General features: G+C 48.2%; 1 long non-coding RNA gene across 1 annotated transcript; it reads right to left on the bottom strand.

The window, feature by feature from the left end:
- Positions 1-558: 558 nt before the first annotated feature.
- On the bottom strand, positions 559-21660 carry LOC146053362 (uncharacterized). Its single transcript, XR_014467735.1, has 3 exons — positions 20790-21660; positions 10022-10200; positions 559-1736 (listed from the first exon to the last, which is right to left on the bottom strand). It is a non-coding gene; the product is annotated as an uncharacterized LOC146053362 (long non-coding RNA).
- Positions 21661-22780: the final 1120 nt, after the last annotated feature.

The raw sequence follows: 22780 nt of genomic DNA, 5'->3' as shown, positions 1-22780 counted from the left end.
GGGGGGTGTGCATGGTTAGGGTTATAGGCTGCGGGAGGAGGTGTATGGTTAGGGCTATAGTCTGCGGGTGTGTATGGTTAGAGTTATAGGCTGCGGGGGGTGTGCATGGTTAGGGTTATAGGCTGCGGGGGGAGGTGTATGGTTAGGGCTATAGGCTGCGGGGAGTGTATGGTTAGGGTTATAGGCTGCGGAGGGGGGGGGTGTATGGTTAGGGTTATAGGCTGTGGGGTGTGTATGGTTAGGGCTATTTTTCAGTGGGCTCTAGCAGGAATTGAGGCCCTTATTCTAGTTCACTCTTTCTGACAAAATATTTCTTAGATGGACAAAACCATGTGCACTGCAGGTGAGGCAGGTGTTACTTGTGCAGAGATAATTAGATTTGGGTGGGGTTTTACACCTGCCTCACCTGCAGTGCACATGGTTTTGTCCATCTAAGAAATATTTTGTCAGAAAGAGTGAACTACAATAAGGGCCTCAGTTCCTGCTGGAGCCTGCTGAAAAATAGCCCTGGTTAGGGCTATAGGCTGCGGTGGGGGGGGGGGGGGGGTGTATGGTTAGGGTTATAGGCTGCTGGGGGTGTGCAAGGTTAGGGTTATAGGCTGTGAGGGGGAGGTGTATGGTTAGGATTATAGGCTGCGGGGCAGGTGTATAGTTAGGGTTATCGGGCTGCGGGGTGTGTATGGTTAGTGTTATAGGCTGCGGGGGTATGCATGGTTAGGGTTATAGGCTGTGGGGTGTGTGTGTGGTTAGTGTTATAGACTGCGGGGGGTATGCATGGTTAGGGTTATAATCTGTGGGGGGGAGGTGTATGGTTAGTGTTATAGGCTGTGGGGTGTGTGTATGGTTAGGGTTATAGGCTGCAAGATGTGTATGGTTAGGGTTATAGGCTGCGGTGGGGTGTACACGGTTAGGGTTATAGGCTGGGGGGGTGTGCATGGTTAGGGTAATAGGCTGCGGGGTGTGCATGGTTAGGATTATAGGCTGCGGGGTGTGCATGGTTAGGGTTATAGGCTGCGGGGGTATGCATGGTTAGGGTTATAGACTGCGGGGTGTGTATGGTTACGTTTATAGGCTGCGGGGTGTGTGTGTATGGTTAGGGTTATAGGCTGGGTTGTGTGTGTATGGTTAGGTTTATAGGATGCGGGGGTTGTGCATGGTTACGGTTATAGGGTGCGGGGTGTATGTGTGTATGGTTAGTGTTATAGACTGTGGGGTGTGTGTATGGTTAGTGTTATAGGCTGCAGGGTGTGTGTGCATGGTTAGTGTCATAGGCTGCAGGGTGTTTATGGTTAAGTTAATAGGCTGCGGTGGGGGGGTGTATGGTTAGGGTTAAAGGCTGTGGGGTGTGTGTATGGTTAGGGCTGTAGGCTGCACGGTGTGTATGGTTAGGGTTATAGGCTGCGGGGGTGTGTATGGGTAGGGTTATAGGCTGCGGGGGGTGTGTGTATGGGTAGGGTTATAGGCTGCGGGATGTGTATGTAGCAGCTAGTAACCTGGCAAACTGTGCTTCAAAGGAGGCTGCTTTTGGGGGGACACTCTGGATGATTCACCTCTCTGCAACTCTTCATTCATCCTGACCGGACCTCTGGTTCCAGGTTCCCTGCAGCCTTCTTCCCCCTCAGCTCTTCAGTGCACTCTCCTGAGCTTCCTAACCTTCTGCTGCTGGCACTGTGTTTTCCTCTTCTGCTCCCCTCCAGCAGCCAGGACTGGAATGGCACAGAGCAGGGTGACGTGTCCTGTGCAGGAGTAGAAACATTGAAGAAATCATGATGATTTGCGTCGTGAACGCAAATCCTGGGAATCCCGCGTCTGGCTTGCAAGGAAGGGGGGGTCCACGTACCTCCCCCTGCGTATACAGGCGGAGGGGCACAGCGTACACACCGGGGGGGGGGGCTCAGCGTACACACGGGGGGGGGGCATAGCAAACACACGGGTGGGCACAGCATACAAGGGGGGGCACTGTACACACGGGGGGGCACAGTGTGCACGGGGAGCACAGCGTACACGGGGAGACACAGCATACATGGTGGGGGACCGCGTACAAGGAGGGGGGGCACAGCGTACACACGGGGAACCACAGCATAGCAGATTCCGTTACAGTGTCTTATATAGCGCAGCAGGTTCCGTTACAGTGTCTTATATAGCGCAGCAGGTTCCGTTACAGTGTCTTATATAGCGCAGCAGGTTCCGTTACAGTGTCTTATATAGCGCAGCAGATTCCGTTACAGTGTCTTATATAGCGCAGCAGATAAGAACAATATCCTCGAATATTCAAGCTGTCATCCAAGGGTAACAGGGGCCTTCCCAATTATTATGGGTACACAGGATTGTCTCAGACCCACAGGTCGCTAACAAATAGATGGATAATATGATTTTTCAGTTCCAACAACCTGGCTATCTGATTTCTGAGCTATTGATAGCCAGAAAAAGAATCTGTAGGTAATATCATTTGGGTCACCACATATCACAATAGGAGTCTGGCCATCAAAAACATCTCTAAACAATATTGGCCCATAGTTGAAACAGATCCTGACCTCAAACTTCAGTCTTCTCCCCTGTTACAAAGGGTCAAAAAATCTTAGGGACATTCTGGTTAAGTCTGATTCATTTGCTCAGAGCAAGGCAATACTGTACAGTTTCATGATACCAGGGCCCACTTTTAACAATCCCCATACTGGCAAAGTGTTGTCTATTTGTCATACATTCAGTGGTGTAGCTAGGTGCCACGGCGCCCGGAGCAATGGCATGTTTCGCGCCCCCCTCCAATTTGTAGTAGGTGAGGCTCCTGCGCAGTGAAAAGTGGGCGTGGCCCAACATTATACCACACATTATACCACACACCGTAATGCTCAAGCATAGTAGTGGTGTGGAGCAGGGAATGAGTGATAGTGCGGAGCAGGGAGGGAAGGTGAGATTGATAGTGCGGAGCAGGGACGGAGGGTGGGAGTGATAGTGCGGTCCAGCAGCCACCAGTTGATTGGCTGCTGGGCCGCAAGCGCCTATTAACTAGCGGTCCAGCGGGAGACGTGAATTTTAAATTGCAGCACGTCTCCCGGACAGTGGACACAGCGGGGAGCCGGGATAGAGTGGGCAAGCTGGTGGTGCCGGCACGGCTCCGGCGCCATGTTATCTTCCGGCGCCCGGAGCTGGTGCTCCACCGGCACCACCCTCGCTACGCCTCTGCATAGATTGACATGCAATACCCGATACATAGTGTATCAAATAGTATGTCCCTGCAGTCTTTACTACATAGGAAAGACTGAATGTGCATTTAAAGATAGAATGGCAGCTCACTGTTCATCTATTCCCAAAACCCTGGAGACGGGAGTTGTGGCCAACCAGTTGCACGACATTTTGTTTATGCTAAACATAATCTGTCTTCCCTCAAACACTGTATGATCGATCACATCCCAAAGTCTTTAAGGGAAGGTGATCGAGGGGTGGCATTACTACAGTGTTTGTTTTGTTATGCTAACATATACAAAAAGGGGAGATCTGGGGGTTGGGAGGTGGGCTAAGCCGTACCCACACTCCAGAGGAAATATGGCGCTGTTCAAAAATTTTTTTATGAAAAGTATGCTAAATATAGAGCAAAAATCAAAATGAATAAATAGGTGAACCATAAACCCCTCCTGCAGCAAATGTAAGAGCTTGCTAGGCTCTATGCAATGAAACCAACAAAAAGAAATGTGCACTGCGCTGGTGGGGAGAATATGTAATAATGTGTAATTCACGCTGATTATAAATATATAGGACACAATCCTGAAGAAATTTATATACAGTATATATATGTTTCCTTTTATGCCGGCACTCCAATAAGATAAATCAACTCGCCTGGTGCACTCTAATATCAATAAATACAAGTCCAATGAAAGAGGCACTCAGACTTTTCTTGCAAAAAAAATCACGCTCTATATATAAATTCATAAATCAAACAACATATTTAAAAATACATAATGCACGTGCATATTTGAAACAAAAAAGCATATACAGACGGCGCCGGCCTTATGCTTGCTGGCGAATCGCCAGCAGCATGCTGCTGGCGATGCACCAGCAACACGGCGCGCCATCTGACTGAGACGCGCGTGCGTCCCCCACGCACGCGCGTCTCAGTATCCGGGCGGCCGGCCGGCGAGGCGGACGCATTACTGTCCGCCTCCCGCTCGAGGGGAGCTGGGGGGACCCGAGGAGGCTGTGGGGGGGTGCGGGCGCCCGGTGTGGGCACCGGGCGACCGTCGGAAGGGGACGGCAGCACCGTCGGAAGGGGACACACAGATGGCGCGGGAGCAGGGAATGGCGATGGCGTCGCCATCGCCATCCCCTGCAAAGATGAGCCCGGCCCCATCTGTATAGTAAAAAAGATTATAAAAGGTATTTATAATTGAAATTGAGGTAACTCAAGTCCAGCCTGAATAATAAAACAGCCTTAATTAGCCAAATATATAGGGTGATCCTTATTCATGAGTGCCAAGATAGTTACCTTTGGATTATTTGTTTGGAAGCAAGATAAATTCAAAGTTGAGTTTACGGAATTGACATGCAGTTTGCAGATTTCAAGCAGTTAAATACACATAGGCAAATGACATGTACAGATGGGTCTGTTCCCATCCTTGCAGGGGATGGCGCTGGCGTCGCCAGCCGCCATCCCCCGCCAGCGCCATGGCGATCGTGAGAAGGGGGCGCGCGCGCCTCTCGTGCGCGCGCGCCCCCTTCTCACGACCGACGGCGCTTCCAAACGTTTCCCCGGGTCCCCGCCGGCTTGCCGGCGGTAACCCGGGGTCCCCGCCGCCTGCCCGCATCCCCCCTAACCCCCCCTAACCCCATCCGTCTCCCTGAGGCGGAGACGGACAGGGTTTCCGCCACGCTAGCGAAGGAGACTGAGACGCGCGTGCGCGTGAGACGCACGCGCGTCTCAGTCTCCTCGCTGGCGAGGCTGCTGGCGGGTCGCCAGCGCGTACGTTCTGGCGACCCGCCAGCAAGGATGGGGCCATGCACATACTGTACAGTAGTTCCTTACAGCGTCCTTTGAGAAAGCTCCAGCGAAACACGTGTCAGGAGGACGCCTCTGACACACCCCCCAGCCTCCGTCTAGCAGCCGATTCCGGCAACCATCACCTGCGGCGTCTACCGTCAATTCGGTGACGGGCGCCGCTCCCCCCGCCTGAGTATCCTCCGGTTGCCGTCCTCAAAGCTGATCCCGGCATCCACGCGGCGCATCCCGTCAACCTGAGGACGGGCACCGCTCTACAGCTAAGTCATTCAATCCTCACTTTCCCCATTTTTTCGTGCCCTCACTCCGGCACAAACACTTTGCAGCACCCTTAATTGCAATCCAGCCTGTATACATACATACGTATTAGCTGGAAACTGTTGTGCTGTTTTAAATTCTTATTAACCTCATGTATGCCAGCGGCATTTGGTCATGATAGAAAATCAATAGAAGTCTCATATATATATCTGCCTTTCCATTTTTTGTAACCTTGTGATACTATTGTTACCAGCAGAGCAAAAAGTGTTTAGGTGGCAACTGTTTCAGTTTATCTAAAAAAACATTTGAAGTCCGCTGCTTACAACATTTAGAGTTTTACAGCACTTATTCTTATCAATTCACCAGTGAGGGGTAACATTGTGGTCACAGTTTATTGATTATCGTTCAATTGGTTATGCAGTTACAATTATTAACAGTGTTATCACAGTGTTTTATTTGCAAAGAGTGAATTCCACGGCAACCGGTTGTTATTTTGCCTGGTCATTTGGCTGGGGAATGACAGATGTCAATTTACCCAAACCCCACCAACAAAAACCATACGGACCAGTCAATTGATGAGAAATATCCTCAGGCTGCCACAGAGGTCCCAGTAATACTATACTGATACTGGTGGCTAACCAGCTGCACCAGCAGCGAGGACACATTCACTATTTCAACTAAATAATTATTCTTTTATTGTACCTATGCAATTAGGGATTATATGAGCAGACCTTCCTTTTCTTCTCACCTCTTTCTATCAACCAACTGATATTTTAGGGAAGGTGTTGGCGCTGCTCACCTCTCTCATCCACCATTGGATACATCCAGTAGATGGTAGACAGCAGAAGGTGAGACACGCTACAGACAACAACCCAATTTTTACCTATATACCTGCTCAATGCTCTCTCATCAGTCGTGTCATATCTTGATCTCCCTGCAATGCAGGCAGGTAACAGGGTGAGATACTGCTGGCACTTCTGAAGGCAGAGGCACTTACTTTTCCTTGGGTATCAACACGTGTGTTCTCTCACTCTGATAATTTTACTACCATACATCACTGGATCGTCTGATTCCGTTCCGATCTCAGCAGCTAAGCAGTGATTGGCCAGCTTAGTACCTGTGGGCAGGACTCACTGGGAATATCAGGTGTTGTAATATCACAGAATAGCAGAAATACTCAGTGTCTGACCCTAAATTATAATCTGTACTAACTCTGCGCTTCACCACCTGATATTGCAGCTCATTGTCTCATACTGTGTCTCTTGGACAGAGGCTACATATACGTATACCTACTGTACATATATTGTTTCATATTTGTGTCAAGTGTCTCAAATTGGACTACCTGTTCCAAATAACCTCTAGCATTTGTGCTAACTTAATCATTACTACTATTACTAATTTTTTGTTGACAGGTAGATCCGAGTTTTACTCCATCATTGCGCCAGCTTAAAAGATATATTCCGGACTCTCAACGCAAGGTGACCAGTCAAATCACTTGTGAGCTAACACAGGTGATGTGTTCACCTTTTCTCCTCTTTTAGCGCATATTTATTAAAAGTTAATTTTTACTTAATCACTCAATTTACACCTTCACATTACTATTTGTCAAGTGTGCCCCAAAAAACCTCACGTATGTTCTCTTGTAGTCATCTTCGTGACAACCCCCTTTTTTTCAGTTTCATTGCTGAACATCCTTTAGGAGCACCACCAACCAGACACTGCTAATCATTTAGATATTGCAGTAATTATGTTGGTAATTAAATGTATTGTTTAAATTAATTATTCCCATCAGCCTGTGCCAATCCCTCCCGTCTTCCTCATACGTGTATGCTGACACCCAGTCCGTGTGTAAATGGAGACAGTCAATGATATTAATATGCAAAAAAGGGCAATGGCTGTCCCAGCGCAATGGCTGAGTAGTTACAGGGGTGGAAGGTACAAGGAGCAGGGTGCAGAGGTTGGCAGTTACAGGGTGCAAGGAGGGATGGTACAGAGGTGGGAGGTACACAGTGCAGGGTGTAGAGGTGGGCAGTTAGACATGCAGGGAGAGAAGGCACAGGATGCAGAAGTGGGCAGTTACAGGGTGCAAGGAAAGACAGTGTTGGGTACAGAAATGTTAGGTGAGGGGTGCATAAGTGGAAAGTACAGGGTTCAGGAATGGAGGGTGCAGGGATGTATGGTACATATTGCAGGGGTGGGCAGATACAGGGTGTTGGAATGAAAGTTGCAGGGGTGTCAGCTGCACAGAAGGCAGTATCAAGGTACAGGGGGGTTAGTTGAAGGGTGCAAGTGGACATGTGCAGAAGGCAAGTAGACAATAGAAGAGTAAGGGACTAATAGTTAGTAGAGGCTGGGTTAAACAATAGATTAGAGGGGGTGTAGCACAAGTAGGGTTGCCACCTCACTCATCACCAATTCCTGGAGATCTCCCCACCGAACTGTAATTTGCGTGCGCTCCTGGGGAAAGTGGGTGTGGCCTATTAATGGAATAGGGTGTGGCCTCTGTAATACAGACATATTCAAGTCCCTATTGTTACATTATATATAATATATATATATATAAATGTAGGAATGATGCATGTTGGTGATATCCATCATACTGTTACAGTGGATCCACACTGAGCAGTGTGAGAGACTATACTAAATTATGCTGCTATATTTCTTTTATTGATGTTTTTTTAATATGTTAACTTTTGCCTATATTTATGTATGTTGGGAGCATGTGCAATATATGGCTGTTCAATACACTGTTACAGCGGGCCACGCTGAGCAGTGTGAATGGCTTTTAGTGCATAAATGCCCCTAATATATAAATTATTAGGTTGAATATGTAATACTACCTGTGACAGAACCTGTGAACATCCAAATGTTAAATTCCATATTATATATAACATGGCTAATGCATAATCAATATATTAATTACAAGTGTAATGTAAGGCCATATGTAACCTTAAACTGTAGGACCCTAATATGTGCATATTTACTATGCCCTGTGAATCTAAGTTTTTGAGTACATGTAAATACGGCCAGTCCCTGATCAAACTCAACCGCAGTGGTGCCTGAAATGAAGATACATATCATTACCAGGTCTGTCCGCATATTACGAGTGGGGTTGTCCCCTTGCATGCGTGAGTATGATGTCGCGTCATCGCAGGTTCCCTGCACATGCGCAAGAGACGCGCAACATTTTTATACAAAGAACTGTCAGGAGTACTCTCGCGATGTCGCTGAGTACTCGCGCATGATTGCCAAGGCAACGCGGGAGTCATGCGCAGATCTGTTTTCCGGACGCTACCCAATTAAGGGTAACCAAATAACGTATATATATCTCCCTACACCCTGATCACTTCATCTTTAACCCCTGAGGAAGTCCCACCATAAGGAGAAAAGGGACGAAACCGGTTGGGTAGAATACCTCTCCATCCCCCACTGGCATTACTATCAGATAAGATATAAATCTTTTTTGCCAATGTACGGGTCCACCTGTCACTGTTTTTATGTACTTTTTTAACTGTCATATATTGTTTTTTGAATAAATTTACTGTTTACAGTGTCCTGGAGGACACTCGCTGGAAATAGTACCAGGATATATATGATCTGAGTGTGAGTCTATTTAAGGAATTTTACCTTTGAAAACTATTCCTTTTTTTCACAAGGGGCCTTATTTTGGTTCATTCTTTCTGACAAAATCCTTCTTAGATGGGCAACACCATGTGCACTGCAGGTGGGGCAGATGTAACATGTGCAGAGAGAATTAGATTTGGGTGGGGTTTTACTTCAAAGTGAGATCTATATTGCAGTGTAAAAATAAAGCAGTCAGTATTTTCCCTGCACAGAAACAAAATTACTCACCCAAATCTAATTCTCTCTGCACATGTTACATCTGCCCCCCCCCCCCTGCAGTGTACATGGTTTTGTCCATCTAAGAAGGATTTTGTCAGAAAGAATGAACCAAAATAAGGCCCAAGGTGATTTGCATGTGCATACATTTTTTATACCACAAGGTGGCGTAGTTCACCTATCTATATTTCTTATGCACAAGCACCTATGAGAAAAATTCTTTTTTTCAAAGTCACAAAATAACCACCTGTAATAATACACCCCTCCTGCCACTTTCCCCATGTCTGGAATGTTCCATTGAGACGTGCCGACAGGAGAGAAAGTGAAGGAAGGACATCGTCTGATTGAAAGACATCACTATATGAGAGCATTCACTTACTTGCTGATACGCATATAAAAGTATCTAAGAAGGATTGTTATATCATGTATCGTTTAAAACACTGAAGGCGCAGAGGTCATACCACTTTTCCATACGTACTTTCTTGGTCCTATGGAAATTAGGACAACCTGATGACCTCCGACGACACAGTCACAATTTCTGGAGTGTTTTTTTCACTTTATTATTTAAGTTTTTTATTGCAACCACCATTCCACGGTTTGCAACCACAAATTACTGTAAATTACTGGTTAACACTTAGCAAGTGATAGCGCTGCAGGTGCACCACACACCTTATATATACATATATATATATATCTATAGGGATTTGTAGCGGCCCGGCACTCCACTTCAATGTGCAGCTTCCTCGGTGCCTTCTGGATAAATTTGCTAGAAGGTAACAAACAAACAGTGGCAATCGATAGGTTTTTTCAAACTGGTGTATTAAAGATGACCATACCAACGTTTCAGGGACAAGCCCCTTTGTCAAGGTGTAGGTGAAAACAGTGCTTGTAAAACGTGACAACTTAAAGTAGGGGTGAGTGCAATGAACATACCGTGTCTCTTCGTCCCGTGTCGCCAGGGAGCCCACTGCCGGAAGTGGCTGGACCGGAAGCAAGTCGCCGGTCCCAGAGGCGGATGTACGTGTGAATGGCTTGCATGGAACGCAATCTATCTTCTATTACTATAGTAACCGCTCTGTGACAGTGATTCTCCGGCGGCCGCGGGAGGTGCGCTGCACGGGAATATATAACATACACTTGTAAAACCAAAATAGCATTAAAAAGTACATATCTAAAACAACATATAAAAAATAAATCATTATATGACATACGAATATACAGGATCACAGCACCGCCAGCTGTGATCCGTATCTGGTGAAAAAATCATTAGTGACAAATGCTATAGTGAAACATCTTAATAAGAGAAGAATTCTACCATTTCATTGAACAAGAATATCATTCGGAAATAATAAGTCATAATATATAACACATATACACATATATATATATATATATATATATATACACACATACATATGTATACATATATATACATACATATGTATACACATATACATACATGCTGTGGACAATGATCACCGCTGCACACTGACAGCCCGCCCCACTCATTTGAGAGCTGCCGCCACCCGCCCTCACTGCTCCGCACCGCCCTGCAGCTCCCCGGGTTTTTATTTTACATGTGACAGTGACACACATAGTCCTGTGAGGGAGCATGGTGGGGGGGGGGGGGGGGAGTGTCACTGACTGATGATGATGCCTGCCACTGGGACCATAGAGCTGGTAGCAGTAACGGGACAAGCGCGCCTGCAACCCCCCCCCACTCCACCCAACAGCTGCAACGCGATGTCTGGGACCATGGGCATGGCAGGAGTCACAGAACACATGGACCCCCCCCCTGTCTGACCTGCAGCAGCATGGTTTCTGCCAGTGGCACCATAGACTCTAGAGGCTGAGCCAACAGGGTTGAAAGAACCCATGGGCCCCCCCGACCTGCAGCAGCATGGTGCCTGCCAGTGGCACCATAGAGGCTGAGCCAACAGGAGTGACAGAACCCATGGGCCCCCACGACCTGCAGCAGCATGGTGCCTGCCAGTGGCACCATAGAGGTTGAGCCAGCAGGAGTGATGGAACCCACGGGCCCCTTTCGACCAGCCATATACCAGAAAGCAGAATCTTGAGCAGCAGCACCAAGTCAGCCAGTGGTAAGCTGACTCTTGTTGTTTTTTTGTGGTGCCGGGAGTAGTGATGATAGCCTCTCATTGCTCCCTGGCACAGAAGGGGCGATATATATGTATGGAGTCAGTGTACTGATGTATAGGGATGTCTAGATGGGGGAAGTAGTGATTATCAGTATTTTTTTTGGGGGGGGGGGGGACCACAAACTTTTTGGCAGGGGGGAGCAAATATTATAGTTACGCCACTGGTGCCGTGGGCGTTCAGGCAGAAGGGGGGCGGGCGGAAGGGCGTGCAGACGATCAGACAGGTGTGCGTCTGTGCGAAACGGAGGCGGGGGATAGAGAGGCAGCGGCGGCTGGCGGGTTGGGAGCCTGGAGGCTTTTTTAGACACCCGAATTCCGGGATATTCCCGGAATCCGGGAGACTGGAAAAGCCTCCGGTATGGTTGCCTCCCAAAACGGGAGAATCCCTGAAATCTGGGAGAGGTGGCAACCCTAAGCACAAGGCAGTTAACTCCAGGTCACACTTTATCACACACATACATACACACACACTGTAACACATTGTGGCACACACACACACACACACACATAAATACATACATACACACACTGTAACACATAGTGGTACACACACACATAATCACACACATACATACATACATACATACACACACACACTGTAACACATAGTGGTACACACACACATACATACATACATACATACATGCACACACTGTAACACATAGTGGTACACACACACACACACACATACATATACACACTGTAACACATAGTGGCACACACACACACATAATCACACACACACACACACACACACACACACACATACATACATACATACATACATACATACATACACAAACAAACTGTATCACATAGTGGCACACACACACACATAATCACACACACACACACACACACACACACATACACTGTAACACATAGTGGCACACACACACACACACATACATACACACACTGTAACACATAATCACACACATATAGAAATATTCACAGATAACATTTCTCCCCCTACATTCTCTCACTTTACAGGGTTCCTCCGTTCCCTCTGCTCTCTCCCCACGCTGCTGGTCTGGCCAGGGGTGCAACTATGGCGGTACGGGGTGGTACGGCGTACCATTAAAACAAATGGTGCCGGTACCCCGTACCGCCATGACAAATAGGCCGAAATATTTACTGCGCATGTGCGCATATGTAAGTGGCGGGGGGCGTGGCCACTTACATATGCGCGCTAGCGCCGCTCCCCCCCGCCGGGTCTTCCCTGCTCTCGTCTCCCCCGCTGTGTACGCTCATGATTTCGTTACAGCTCCTGCTGCTGGACCGCGCGCGGCTATTGGTTAGCGCGCGGTCCAGCAGCAGGAGCTGTAACTATCAGGAGCAGCAGCAGCAGCAGCACGTCTCCCCCGCGTACACAGCGGGGGAGACGAGAGCGTGCGGGCGGGCAGGCACAGGGGGCTGTGTATGTGCCTGCCTGCCGGGGGGGGGGGTTCTATCCCCCTGGGCAACGAGCAAAGTGGCACAGATATATCCCCCTGGGCAACGAGCAAAGTGGCACAGATCTATCCCCCTGGGCAACGAGCAAAGTGGCACAGATCTATCCCCCTGGGCAACGAGCAAAGTGGCACAGATCTATCCCCTGGGCAACGAGCAAAGTGGCACAGATCTATCACCTGGGCAACGAGCAAAGTGGCACAGATCTATCCCCCTGGGCAACGAGCAAAGTGGCACAGATATATCCCCCTTGGCAACGAGCAAAGTGGCACAGATATATCCCCCTGGGCAACGAGCAAAGTGGCACAGATCTATCCCCCTGGGCAACGAGAAAAGTGGCACAGATATATCCCCCTGGGCAATGAGCACAGTGGCACAGATCTATCCCCCTGAGCAACGAGCAAATTCAGTCCACCTTGGCATCGGCATGAAGCCCCTGGCATTGAGCATGTAGGTAAGTGGCACTTATGTGTCAAATGTGTATGGTGTGTTATACAGTATGTGTTGGGCATTGCGTAGTGTTATATAGTATGACATGGGCATTGCGTAGTGTTATATAGCATGTGATGGGCATTACACTGTGTTATATAGTATGACATGGGCATTGCGTAGTGTTATATAGTATGACATGGGTATTACAGTGTGTTATATAGTATGTAATGTGCATTATGGTGTGTTATATAGTATGTAATGGGTATTACGCTGTGTTATATAGTATGTAATGGGCATTACGGTGTGTTATATAGTATGTGATGGGCATTACAGTGTGTTATATAGTATGACATGGACATCGCGGAGTGTTATATAGTATGTAATGGGCATTACGGTGTTATATAGTATGTAATGGGCATTACAGTGTTATATAGTATGTAATGGGCATTATAGTGTGTTATATAGTATGTAACGGGCATTATAGTGTGTTATATAGTATGTAATGGGCATTACAGTGTTATATAGTATGTCATGGGTATTGCGGTGTTATATAGTATGACATGGGCATTGCAGTGTTATATAGTATGTCATGGGCATTGCGGTGTTATATAGTATGTCATGGGTATTGCGGTGTTATATAGTATGACATGGGCATTGCAGTGTTATATAGTATGTCATGGGCATTGCGGTGTTATATAGTATGTCATGGGCATTGCGGTGTTATATAGTATGTAATGGACATTATGGTGTGTTATACAGTATGTCATGGACATAGCAGAGTGTTATATAGTATGTCATGGGCATCGCGGAGTGTTATATAGTATGTCATGGGCATTGTGGTGTTATATAGTATGTCAGCGGGCGTACAGACTCTGTGGGGGGGGGGCGGTGGCATGTAACCACTCCCCCTTGTGTCATATGACCACGCCCATGGCCACTCCCCTGACCACGCCCATTTTTCGGTGCGCGCCTTCGGCGCGCAGCACAGTACCACTAAGTCGTTTTTTCTACTCGCACCACTGGGTCTGGCTGAGTGATATGCAGCTCTGACCCCTGCGTCTACTCATAGGCGTGCGCACGGGGGGTGCCGGGGGTGCACAGGCACCTCCTAATGCCCCGCAGCCTGTCAGTGGGGTCTTGGTCAAGACAAACACAGTTTGACAGCGGTCACCTGTATGTATATTAGCAGCGGGAGCGTGGGCGGCCGGGTGCCGAGTATGAAGAGGGAGTAGAGGTCAGAACAGCGGGATCAGTGTAATGACAGCGCCAGCAGTAGTCCCCCGCTGCTGCGGAGCTCTGCAGACACTCTCGCGAGAAGATGATTTCATCATCTTGCGAGTCTGTCTGTGTCTGCAGCAGCCGCTGGGACTGTAATAATGGTGCGCCGTGCGGGACATGCAGGAGGCTCGGAGCTCATGAACGGCTATGGAGGAGCTCAGGCAGGGCGGCTGTGCTCGAGCCGACACTGCACAAAAAATGTGGCTGTTCTGTAAGTACAATTCTCTGCCTGGCTTCATACATAAGATACTATGATTGATGTGTGTGTGTATGTATAATATATATAATTATACATATACACACACACATCAATCATAGTATCTTATGTATGAAGCCAGGCACTCCACAGCCTTTTCAATACATTTTACAACAAGCATATAAACCCCCCCAGGCAACTAGCATGTGACCACCCCCCTTGGCAATAAGCATGTAACTCCCTAGAAATGAGCATATCATTTCTCCTAGCAATGAGCATGTAGCTCCCTCTAGCAACAAGCATGTAATCCCTAATAGGAATGAGAATTAAACCCCTGGCAAGAAGCATGTAGGTAAGCTTCACTTACTGTATGTGGCATAATATGTAATAGGCATTACGGTGTGTAGTGTAGCGTGTAGTAGGCATTACGGTGTGTTGTATAATTAGTAGTAGGCATTACGTTGGGTGGCATGATGTGTAATGGGCATTACGTTGGATGGCATTATGTGTAAAGTTATGTGTAATGGGCATTACAGTGTAAATTTTTGAAGCGCGCCTTCATCACACACTGTCCCTCTTTCTGGTGTATGTGTAGGGGAAATTATTAAATCTGAAGTGCATATAAATAAATAAGTCAACTTCAATTTAGTTTGCATTGACGCCTAATAGGAGGTGATGGACACGCCCAGTAAGCGGTAATGGACACACCCAGTAGGTAGTGATGGACACGACCCTCCAATGGTGCACCCCCTAATAAAATGGGCTGCGCACGCCTATGCGTCTACTCCTCCACTTCTTCCTGTTCCACTAGCAGCAACAGTCGGAACAAGTTGAAAGCCTGTCTCACCAACATGACAGCTTTAGTATAAGTACTTGACTTAAAAAAAAAAGTTAAGAAAATTGAAAGTCATCTGTACTCACCCCCCAACTCCTGTGCTTTATATGGTGGTGGGAGGGGTGCTGGAGACTAGAGAACCCAGCAGCCAGTTCCCTCTAGAAATGCTAGTGACAGTGAGTGAAGGAGGCAGAGTCATGTGTGCTGGAATCACAGGCTCCGCATGGCCCGTGGAAGTTCACTTTCACTTAAGTCACCCATATGTTTTATTCATTCAGAATTCGATGCCAATGAAATAAAGACTCGGACACAAATAATTGGACTCGTAGACAATAAATAATGACTCAGACAACTGTATAAATTGGAAAATTAAGGTCACAGCCAAAATGTATTCAATCGAATGGCTGGAAATTCAAGGATTAATCAAAAGTGGCCCAAGAAGCATGGCCCTCGGCAATCGCCTATGTATCACTGCAAAAATGGGCGTGGCCATAGCCACGCCCTGCGTAACCTAACTGAGTAGCTCAATTTTCCCATAACTGGCAGAGCACTGGTCCCTCCCTAAGATGGTGACCTGGTCCTCCCCTAAGGTAGTGACCGACTCGCCTCTCTCCCAGGGAAAATGCAAGCCAATTTCTGTCACGCTAATCTCTTTCAACCGAGGAGCCATGCTCTCCGCCCTCCATCACTCTTGCAAGGTCCTAAACCTTTGCACTTTTCCTTCGCCCTTCAATTTGCAAGGCCCTAAACCTTTGCAACTTCTCCTTCTCCTCCTCCAGCAAGGTCCTAAACCTTTGCACTTACACAACAAAATTTCTTACTTCGGGTGGGTGGGATTCAAAAATTGGCAAGAGGGATAATTTACCTCAGCCAACACTTATAAAACCTACCAAACTCCTCCCCCTACTCTGTCACTGCTTTCTAACCCACCTGACCTGCAACCAACCAGCACCTAGCACTAAACCACCAATGACAACTGCTCTACTAATTCTTACTACAAAAACAGGGTGCTTATTTCATCTCAAGCTTAGGTAAGCTTTTAATTCTATTAAGTCACCCATATGTTTTATTCATTCAGAATTCGACGCCAATGAAATAAAGACTCGGACACAAATAATTGGACTCGTAGACAATAAATAATGACTCAGACAACTGTATAAATTGGAAAATTAAGGTCACAGCCAAAATTTATTCAATCGAATGGCTGGAAATTCAAGGATTAATCAAAAGTGGCCCAAGAAGAATGGCCCTCGGCAATCGCCTATGTATCACTGCAAAAATGGGCGTGGCCATAGCCACGCCCTGCGTAACCTAACTGAGTAGCTCAATTTTCCCATAACTGGCAGAGCACTGGTCCCTCCCTAAGATGGTGACCTGGTCCTCCCCTAAGGTAGTGACCGACTCGCCTCTCTCCCAGGGAAAATGCTAGCCAATTTCTGTCACGCTAATCTCTTTCAACCGAGGAGCCATGCTCTCCGCCAAAACGAAGGCCGCCACCGCATGCCAGAGTCCGCCACCCAGCTAGAAATCCTCACATACCCAGCACTCCCAACAAGGCTGTGACAAATAGCTTCATCCCTTCCCTATTAAGATGCACTCCATCTGCTCTATAAAGCTCCACCTGCTCATATCTGATCCCCGGGTGCTTAATTACAAAACCTCCAATGCCCCAGATAAACTTGGACACTGCTGCATTAAGCTTTCTCCTCACCTTATCCAATGCAGCTCCTCCTTGTGTCCCTCTCCATACCCTCCTCGGAATCATCTCCGACCAATACAACCTCACTCCGGGCCATCTCTCTTTTATGCCCTGAAGATCATTCTTAATTGCCATAATCAATTCAACGCCTTTGCACGACCCTAAGTCGTTACCACCTGCGTGAATGATCAGCACATCTGGAGCACCCCACTGGATGTGAACAACACAAAACCTCAGATTTTAAGAGGAAAAAAGTGAAACGCCATCCAATCCCCCTTTATAAAAGGCAGGTGGCTTATGGCCCTGGGTTACCTAAAGAACAAACTCGCCAGGAGCGCGCTCTCTATAACTTATCCCCTCTTATATACGCCTTAAAAGCTGAAGATTTCCATCTACCCAGCCGCTTGATTGCCTCCTCTGAACTGCCCGCTACTGATGCGCAAGTTGCTGCTCCAATCCTAAAGGAATGAGTCCCATATTCTTCCTCCGGGAGGCCCAAAGCCACCAAACATTTACCAAACACACTAGAAAATTGAAATTTGGTTAACGGCGTACCATCCTTATGCACTAACCACTGAACCCCCCCCTTTGGCCTAACCAAAGCAAAGTTGTTTGCTAATTCCACCGGACAGGTCCCCTTATTCTCCTCTGCCTTCAAAGAAATCCAGCGCCCCTTACCCAGCTGATCTGTTTTTGATATCTGAATCTTTATCAACGCTAAATCTTTTTTAATCACCACATTCTCTTTCAACACCCCAGAGACCACACACAATTTATTTCTTGCCACTAACTCCCCAATCCTAAACGCCCCAAAAAACGCAACCACAAACGCCAAACCAAAAAGGGCTGATTCATACTCATCCACTGCCACCCCCGAAACTGCTGTGACTAAATCCTGCAGTAAACCCTGATCTATGGGCCTTCTCAAATCTCCTTCCACCCTCTGTTCTCTGGCCCACCCCTTTAATGCCTTAGACAACAGGAATGACTTGGTAGGATCTTTTTGACCCTTCAATTTAGAAAAATAAGCGATTCCCGCCAAAGCCCCGGACATTGCTGCCTTAGATCTACCTTCCTGGTGGCAAGCCCACACAAATTCTAACATAACTTCCTCTTCGCACTTACCCTCACCCCACCTTGCTGTAAAAACCGACCATTCATTCCAAGCCGCCGAGTAACTTCTCAGCGTACTTGGGGCCAAAGCCTTCATGGCTAAACTCTCGATGCCGGCTCGATGATCTGCCATAATTGAGAAGGACATGACACACCATTAAGATCTGCTGTCGGGGCCAGCCTCCTGAACCTATCCCATTGGAACCTAGATAATGCATCCGCTATTTCATTCTTCACCCCTGGAACATGCCTTGCCGAGAAAGAAATATTCTCCTGCAAGCATCGCAGAATGAGATGCCTAAGTAACCGCATTACCCTTGGACAATCTGACCTCTGATTGTTAATTGAATGAACTACTCCCAAATTATCACACCAAAAAACAATGTTCTTGTTAGCAATCTGCCTAGCCCATAGTTCCACTGCTACGATTATTGGAAAAAGCTCTAATAGCAACATACTAGCAGTAAATCCTTTCACCCTCCAATCCACCGGCCACGCCTCTGCACACCAGTGCCCCTTAAAATATGCTCCAAAACCTACTGCCCCAGATGCATCCGTAAACAATTGCAGCTCGTCATTTGCCACCGCCTCCTGCCAAATCCTAACCCCATTAAAATCCTGCACGAAACATAACCAAACTTTCAGGTCCTCTTTCAATTCCGCGGAGATTCTTACTTGATGATGAGGCTTCCTAACCCCCGCAGTAGCTCTCTCCAACCTTCTACAAAAAACTCTGCCCATTGGGATTACCCTACAGGCGAAATTTAATAACCCCAGCAACGATTGCAACTGCTTCAACGTGACTCTTTTCACCTCTAAGAACTCTTCCAACTGCCCCTTCAACCTCGACACCTTTTCTTCTGGAAGCCTGCAAATACCCATTACTGTGTCTATCTCAATACCCAAGTAAGATAGCCTACTAACAGGCCCCTCCGTCTTCTCCTTTGCAATAGGTACCCCCAGTACCCAAAACAATGCACTGGTTGAAAAAAGCAACTCACTACACACCTCACTATCCGCCGGACCTATCAGCAAGAAGTCATCCAGGTAGTGGGTCACCCCTTGCTGCTTGCAACCTGCCTTAATACACCACTGCAGGAAACTGCTAAAACGCTCAAAAAATGAGCATGAAACTAAACAACCCATCGGTAAACATCTGTCTATATAAAATTCCCCTCCTAACTTAAAACCCATAAACTTGAACGATTCCGGGTGTAAAGGCAAAATCCTAAAAGCTGATTCCACATCTACCTTAGCCATCAGGGCTCCCTTACCGTACCCCTGCACCAAACTTAATGCATGCTCAAACAATTCATAGCTAACGCTACAAACCTCCTGATCTAACGCCTCATTCACTGAGCCCCCCTCTGGATAAGATAAATGCTGAATCAACCTATATTTCCCTCTTAGGCACCACCCCAAGTGGAGAAATACATACTGTAGATCCGCAATTGGGGGCTCCCTGAAAGGTCCTACCATTCTACCTAAGTTTACCTCGCTCTGCACTTTTTTCCGAACCACCTCTAGGAAATCCCTAGCTGACTTCAAGTTTCTATTTGCCGATGCAATAACCCTATCTATAACCGGTAAACGAAAACCCTCTGAAAAACCCTGTAATAAAAAGGCTGCTTCCTCCCTAAGAGGATAGAGCCCTAACCACCTCTTTAACTCCTCAATCCTAACTGGCGACTCCGCCTTGCCTATTTCCAGGCCCAGCCTCTCCCCTCCCGGCTGCTTGCCCCCTTGATCTTGCACACTCTTTTGCTGGGTGGGTCCCGCTGCATTGCAAGCACACGTGTCTGTACCTACACCCTGTTCCTTTTGTGCACTGCCCGTTATTAAACGCATAGCATTTTCCCCTCCCGGGCACACTGTACCCGGGCTTGTTAAGAAAAGCTGTCTTCGCCCCCCACCTGCTTCACTTGACCCCCTCATTTGCTGGGTAACCTCAAACCATACTTCCACATCCTTAAACCCTAAACTAAAAACTCTCTGCCCATCCTGCTTTTTTCTAAAAAGCTCATCGTACTGCCTCCACGCATTAACCCTGCCTGTTGAATACATGTTATGTATTAGATGAAAATACTTAAACATATTCATATGCTCTGATGGTCTGGTTTCCGTGTAACATGCTGCAAACACATAAGCCCCTGCCAGCCAGTTGGTATAAGACCTCCTAGCCTCCTCTGCTGCCGGGCCTTTTGCCTTGGCTGCATCCAATTCTTTCTTTGCTTCATGTGTTATAGCAAACATGTCCACGAAACGCCCCTTCTTTATTTTGTCTCTAATTTTAGACCTCACACCCCTCAATATAGCCGTGTTAGAACAATGCACCGCGTCACCTGATGCATCCGGACCTACCCTGGCTGCACTGCTAGCTACACTCCTCGAACTTCCTGTTCCCTTTTTCTTTCCCCTAATTTTCTGCGCAAAGTACTTCATCAGCTTGCGCGGCCTACCATCTGAGCTAGATGAATCAGTGGAACTGTCTGAATGCGACCCTTCCGCCTGCTGCTGTGCTGCGTGCGTGATCTCACCTGTTCCTGATGTCGACGGCCCCGCCTGCTCTTCAGTTCTAACCGTCTGTCCCACGCCGCGCAGTGCGCCCACCGCCACTTGACTCGATGATTCCAGGACTTCAGATATGCTTCCAGGCCCTGCGCTCTCCGAAACCGCCTGCAAAGTAATACTAACAGGAACAGAGTTCACAACATTTACTTCATCCGCGTCTAATGTAATAACCCCCTCACTGCCACCATGCTCCCTGTTCGGCCCCCCTCCCTGCCCAACCTGCTGAAGCGCTGCCGTTACCATGGGAGGTGCGGCCTCCGGAATGGGCGGGGGCGGGGGTGGGGGTGGCAATTGAAAATTGCTTTGCTGCGCTGAGGTGATTACGGCCTGCTGGCCACTAACCCCATAAAAACCACCCGGAGCTTGCCCGAATCCCTGATTTATTGCCCAAAATTGCTGACCCTGGTTACTAGGTACAGTGCTCATCCAAGCCTGACCCTGTGGCTGATAAAATGGCTGCTGCATGCTCCCCCACTGCGGCCCCGCTGGCCACTGCCCCTGCACACCCTGCTGCTGGACTGCCGCGTTAAAATAGGGAGACCAACTCCTGAACTGAGCCGTTTGGACCGCGGCTACATTGTTTACCGCCCCACCCACTGCCTGGAGCCCTGCAGGCTGCGCTATCGGCACCGGCCCCCGCACTAACACTGGTGTAGGTGGGGGCTGTGAGTAGTTTGGCAAAGGAGAGGATCTAATCCTAACAATGGGTGTAAATGCACCCCTCGCTGACTGAGGTGACTGCCAATCATTTATCCTAATCTCCTGCTGCCTGCTGACAGGGGACAAGTTAACTGACTGCCCCCGCTGCTGCATGTCCCCAGCTCCTAAAGCTGTAGGACTGCCCACTGCCTGCTGAAAATATTCAGTGGACAAAATGTCCGCCTGCGATAAGGGGGCGGGGCTAGCCGCCACCTCTGTACCCCCACTCTCTGACCTGGGCCCCCCCCTTTGCGTATCACCGCCGACTGAGGGTGACCCCCTGCCCTGCGCCCCCCTAGCCAACCAAGCCTGCATGCCGGAAGGCGAGGGGGCCGGGCGCGGCGTGCCTACTGCCGCGGCCGCCATTACAGGATCCTGCCCCCCGGCAAAGCGAGCAGCCGCCCGCCCCGCCGACCCACTGCGTCCGCGCGCCCTCCCTCTTACTCCCGCCATGTTAACCGGGGGAGCTGGGGCCAGGCGCGAACCCCCCACCGCCGCCGCCGCTGATAAGCGCACTTCCCTGGAGACCTGGGAGGACGCGGCGGCCTGTAACGGCCTAGCCGCTTCCACCAGCCGCCGGGGAGGGGGCGCGTTGCGGCGAGGGCGAGACATCCCACTACCTACAGAAAACTTTTACCACAGTTTGTGCTGAAAGCCAGCAGGTGCAGGAAATAACTGCAGCCAGCAGCCAGACACTGACAAAGGGGATAATGACAGAAAATTAAAACACTCAAAAACGGACAGAAGAAATTTATACACAGAGATAGACAGAGTAAGAAATAGAAAGCTTAGAGCAAATAGAATATAGAAAAATAGTAATTGAAGCGATACTTAGCCTATCCAGACTCCAGAGGGACCGCAATCTCCAGGGAATCAAAAATTGGCAAGAGGGATAATTTACCTCAGCCAACACTTATAAAACCTACCAAACTCCTCCCCCTACTCTGTCACTGCTTGCTAACCCACCTGACCTGCAACCAACCAGCACCTAGCACTAAACCACCAATGACAACTGCTCTACTAATTCTTACTACAAAAACAGGGTGCTTATTTCATCTCAAGCTTAGGTAAGCTTTTAATTCTATTAATTGTGCTTCTCAACATGCACAGCCGCGAATCCTGCCTGATCTGAGCTATAGTGGCAAGGGCTGTCAGAGTGGTTTGGGCACCAGGGCAGGGAGCTGACTCCGAGGGCACCTAGATACCAGCCAAAGGTTAGGTGATCCGCCAGTCATCCCATTCCTCTCCGAACGGGCAT

This window comes from Crinia signifera, unplaced genomic scaffold (genome assembly GCF_055691185.1).
Source record: "Crinia signifera unplaced genomic scaffold, ASM5569118v1 HAP2_SCAFFOLD_160, whole genome shotgun sequence".
NCBI classification, from domain to species: Eukaryota; Metazoa; Chordata; class Amphibia; order Anura; family Myobatrachidae; genus Crinia; species Crinia signifera.
The sequence above is the reverse complement of the archived record's forward strand: the minus strand, read 5'-3'. Positions and strand labels throughout refer to the sequence as shown.